Genomic DNA, 6,013 nt, shown 5'->3' on the forward strand with positions numbered 1-6,013 from the left:
AGCCAAATCTTCCCAGCAACAATGTGCCCACAAGTGCTTTTCATTGACTTTCTCCATTTGCTTTCTTCTGATTCCAACAATTCCAGCAGTTCTTGCTTTAGTCCTCACATTGCCAGTTAGCACGAAGGTACAGCATGATGCTGTTTCTGACAACACTGGCAAGGAACAGCCATTCCTTCCCCATTTTTACACACTCCCTGTAGCTTCCCTCAAGCTCACATTCATCCAAGGTCATGGCGAAGTCATAGCAAACCAGAAAACAATACCCAAAAATGGTGGTCACATAAACACCACCACTAACATAACAAAATGGAATGGACAGGGTCATAAGTTAATAGCTGAGATATTAGCTGAGTAATATCAAAATGTTGCTTGTCTTGCATTTTTTGTTCCACACAGTTCAAAACCCTAAGAAGTTCTTGAAGTGATTTCATTATTTTTATATTACAATAAAAACTGTTCATGAGAAACTTCCCTGATGTGCTGGCAGCAAATGGTGCTCAACAACTAGAGTGTGAGCCTGGCAAGGACTGTGAACTCCTTGGGGGTAAAGCTCTACAGTATGGGTATTTTTGTTTGCATCCACATTTATACCTAGCTTGTGTTTAGAGTTGCTGATACTGCAATAATATAAGATGTAATGGCTTGAAAGCACCAAATATATATATATGTATATATATATATATTTGAAAGGCTTTTCTTACTTAATATACATCAAAAACAAGCAAGACTCGTTGCTTTCATTTACCAAGAGATACATAGGACAAGGCGCACATAGGATAAGGGGCAGAGAACACTTGAGCTGCATCTCACAGGCAAAGTGGTTCATTCTTCTGTGGGCTCCACAGTCCTGAAGCTGTTTCTTCATCTCAGGACCTCACTGAATGGTGCTGCAGCACCCTTTTGGCTGTGCAAGCTTCTGGATTTCTAACAAGGAAATGAATGACAACTGGCTTTCCACCTGCCACCTTGCCACTTCAGATGCAAGAAGTGCTGAATAATTCTCAGTGGAACATGGTGCTGAATACAAATCGGCAGCACACACCAACCCACAGCAGCAACCTTCAGAGGATCTGAGTCTTGCTGGCAAAGCCAGCCACCCTCAGAACACATTTACATGGCCTTTTTTACCACATATGCAGTGCCCAAATACTTCAACGTTTAAGATCTCAATGGATTACAACTACTAAAATAGAAAGGTATAGAACTCCCTAAACCATATGTATTGCATTCACATAGCTTATGTCAAAACATTTTCTTAACAACTTGATCTGTTATTTTTGTTATATGATACAAAACAGTATTTATTTATTTATTTTAATGAGATGCTGGCATAGTAGTCTTAGGCCTTAAAATGTAGCGATGACTTGGAATAAAGAATAACATGTCTGCCTTTCCATACTCGTGTGTTGAAACCTTTATTTTAATGTACAGTTCACAGGCATCTGATTTGAATTTGCCTTTGTCTTGGATATTGAAGTCTACATAATAATTATCAGCTAAATACAGGGAAGGAATGTAACTTGCAGGCTGAAGTTCCTCACACCCTTTTTACACTTATACAAGGTATGAAAAGGAGCTCGTTATCAGAGGTATCACTGTTCCCCTTGATGCTGCCCTCCTCTTGAATAAAATGTTTTGAATGGCTTCTTCAGGTGTAATTTCTGGTGGCATTTTTACAGTAAGAATATAGAAGACTTCATGAAACTATTAAAAAATTTATTTAAAAGAGAAATAACTATTAAAAATTTTATTTAAAAGATAAATGAAAATGACATTTTATTGCCCAGAAAATTAGAGCTTTAGATTACACTTTTTTAAAGAAGGAAAACTGGTCTTTCTACCAAAGAAGGAAAACTTGACAATAAAATGCTGTAAACGCTCAACAAATTTACTGGGTAAAAAACAAAAACAACAAAACTATTCAAAAAAAAAAAAAAACAAAAAAGCTCTTACAGGAGAAGTAAAAGATTTCCCCATCTTGAACCTTCCCTCCATTCCTCTTTTCCCAAAAAAATAGTCTTAAAATGTTCTTCCTCTCTTCCCTTTCCAAGGACTTCTTTGAGCAGTTACTACAAATATTTTTCTAAAAACAAAGCCAAAACAAGATGCACAAAGTTGATCTTATCCTCATGTAATTTAAAGATGGGAGCACCTATTCCTAGATGTTTATAAAACATCACTACTAATGAGATTTCTAAAGCTTAGTCAATGGAATGTTGTGATGGAATCTGCAATTGTCGTTCTTGAAGTTTCATCTACTGCTAACCCCTCACAACATTCGTGCTCCAGACAGCTTCATCCTTTGGCTGAGAACATGTTTTGCGTTCTCTCTTCTGCTCTCTCTCCCCTACAGATTTCAATCTTAACTCAGTTATTTTGTTAAGACCTCCTAGGTGCACAACATAAGATGTATTACTGATACTGCAACAAGCTACATGTATACCGAGCACACTTTCACTCATGCAGCAAAGCAGTTCAGCAAGATCCAGGGCTGAGCATTGCTACAACGCTGACCACTGAATCCCATGAAGGCTCATGCTTTGAGATTTGGGTTGAACAGAATTCTCCTCTAAACAGTCATGCCAGGATGTACAGAAAGTAAAGAGGGGGCCATCTGGGCCAGTGAAAGCACACATTTATTTCACCAGAGTGACCTGGGACTACAGCCCTGTATAGCTTCCAGGATGCTAACACCTTGAATGTGGCATTTCCCATTCACCCATAAAGACAGGTGAGATCCATATGATTTAAGAGAATGATTTTGATAATGTACCCTCACAGCTTCAGAACAGATGCTCTCCTTGTCAGTGATACAGACACTTCCTCATTTTATTTATTTATTAAAAGGGACATGAGTAGTCTTTCACAGCTTCCCATAGCAGAGATAACCAGGTGGCTGACAGAAGTAATATGAAGTTACATAAAAACAAACAAAACATTATTCCAAAGACAAAATTTAAAAAAATTAGGAACTACTTGCAGCATACTTGCAGGTACCTATGAAGATTCCACCAGTGAACATAGCTTGCTCTGAATTTCTTTTCTTTTTTTTTTTTTTTTTTGTAATTTCTGTTTTAGTGAACTGCCCAGTAAAATATTTCTTTTGGAAAGTGGTACCAATTGCCATTTTGAATTCCTGTCCTGAAGCCTACCTGACTGCACAATGAAGTCAAAGGCTTCAGTGATCACTGCGCTGGGATTGAAATGCTAGGGTGAAAGCAAGATACCACCCCTAACACCCTCAAAAACAAACAACAGCAGCAAAATTCTGCTGTGTGATTTTTACATCTCTGGTAAGTTGGATATACTTGACACTTTCAGCTTCCTGGAATGGACCAAAACCATCAGTCATTTACTGTGTATGAATGTCCTAACCATGACAGGTTTTGAGAGCTGGACTGAACCCTTTGAGACACATAAGTCTAGGTCTGTCATACCTAACGTGTATGATAAAAACACATTCAGGTGTGCAACACATTTACAGAAGGTACTGTAAGAATTTTGAACTCATGTTTTTCTTCAAGTTTTATTTATATACATAAATGACTCTCAAATATCAAAACTGCTGATAAAAAGTGATATTTCACTTAATAGTTGAAAGAAATTATCAAGAATGTAAGCAATGCTACAATCTGCACACACCTTTTTAATGCACATGCACCTGAGAGATGAAAGATCGAAAATAACAGAATTGAAAAGTAACAATACTGTGTCCACAAGAGAAGATGATTTTAAAACTCAGCGACTACTCTTACGTAAATTCTTCCCGTTAAAAGGAAAGCTGCATGTGGGCCATTTTCCTGCTGTTTACAAAAAACATTCCAATTTTATCTCATTTTAAAATTCTTTAATTATTACATAACAGTTGTTCTGTGATTGTGTTATCAAACAGGGAACATGGTTATTACACAATCTGGATTGTTCTGAAGCTAGTAGTTCAGGGCTGTAATGACACAGAATGAATCTACGGTTGAATTCAGTCTCTCTCTCAAGAAAACTTGAGAAACAGTAAAAAACTCAGCATAAACAACTCAGCCCTAGGAAACTATGCTCCAAATGCACCTTGCTAACTGCAGCTCTGACCCCTCAGCCCCATCCTAGAAACCAAACTTATTCATCAGTGAAATGAATCGTTGTGCAGTAGAGCAGCTTTCTGTGCTGGTATACACAATCCAGCAACAATTCACCTTTAACTGAGTATCTCCACTATGCTACCACCATTGTTTTGACAGTCATGAAATGAGAGGTATCCATAAGCCCAACACAATGGTTTTTGGATCAATTTTTCCAAGGCACAAACAACTTCATAGCACAAGGAGAATGGTGTGATAGCAGGAACTGGCCAGGAAGGGCAAGAGAAACTACTAGCAGAATGGGAATGCCTACTGAGCATGCTAGTGACTGTGAGAACTCATGCTTTTGATGTAATTAAATGATACACCTACACCACACATGCCCTAATTTTAATTTTATTACTCTAATTCATTATGTAATGGTAGAACACTTCTGACAAATACCCTGTGATTCTCTCCATACGTTATGAATGTCAGTACCATTTTTCCTTTTTATCCTGTTTTTGGAAACACGGGCAATACAGGATTAGCCCAACACATTGATAAGTGGCATTAAACTAGCTACTGTAAACCATTACAAATACTCTGCTGAATTGAAGATATACGTGTATTTTAAAGTAATAAATTAGCATGAATGTTCATAGATTGGATGCATCAAAACAAAAAGTAATTTACATTGGAAAAGACCTCTGTATCTGGAAGTCACTGAGTTCAACTCTGAGCTGTATGTGTATCAGAGCAGTCACATAACTATTGAGCATCTAAGGGTAGAGATGCCCCAGCCTCTCTTAGTGACTGGTTCCAGCACTTCACTATCATCATAGTAAGAAAAAAAGTGAATTTCCCCTTATAACTAGTTTAAATTTTTCCATGTTCTCATCTGTTCATTACCTCTCATTCTGTCCCTATGGACCTCCAAGTACATACCTGTCTATGAAGCCTCTAATTACATACCGAGAATGGCAATAAAAATTTGTTCGCCTTTTCTCAAAGCTGAGTGTACTGAGTTCTCTCAGCTGTTCTATATCACAGGCTCTTCTTCCTCACTATTTTAGTACCCTTCCCTAGAAGATCAGTCTTTGTATTACAGAACCCTGAACTTGGGCACCATATTCCACCTGTGTTCTCACAAGAATAATGACTTCTGTATACCTGTTCCAGTCTTTGCTAATAAAACTCAGATAGGACTTTGTGGAAAGACATGCTTTGTAGTCCTGCCATAAGCAACTGCTGACTTGTGTTGACCTTGCTACCCATCATCCCTGCCCAGGTCCTTTTCAGGAAAGTTACTTTCCATTCAATCCATGATCCTTGATGTTATTACATCCCAGATGTAGGACTTCACGCTTTGCCTTGCTGAACTTCAGTGTGGCCACAAAGTTCTGGCATATGCAAGATGAGCATGTTATGATAGAGGAGCAGGAAGAGTAGAAACACCTCAAGTTGGAACTGCTACCAAACATCCTCTAAAAATTATGATCAGGCCATAAATGTAGAAAGGTCTTCCTTCTCTTTACAAAAGAAATTCTAAAAATCAGCTTTTGCCAGCTCTGGCATCACACTAGCTGTCAAGTAAGTCTTAAATGTAGCCAAAAATGCAAAATATTCTAGCCTGGAAAGTATTATAGGAGGAAGGTTGGGAAGTTGGAATAGCTTGCTACATGTAAATAGGTTCCAGAACTTTAAGAGGGAAGCAAGTATAGGATTAGCAGTAAGGTGAAAGAGTCAGTTTTTCCTTCAATCCTAAAAGCTGAACTGTGTGCACAGCCAGTATCTCTTCCTTTTGATATTTGCATTGACTTCACAGATCACTAAAAAGGGAGCTGGACTTTCTAGCTTGGAGGTACTATGCAGTACTCCACAGAACAAAGGTGCCAAGGAAATCTACTTCAGTGTAATCCAAAATGCTCCAGAATAAATGCTCCATACTGAAAAGC

This window comes from Netta rufina (genome assembly GCF_964035555.1).
Source record: "Netta rufina genome assembly, chromosome: 2".
In the NCBI taxonomy this organism is placed as follows: Eukaryota; Metazoa; Chordata; class Aves; order Anseriformes; family Anatidae; genus Netta; species Netta rufina.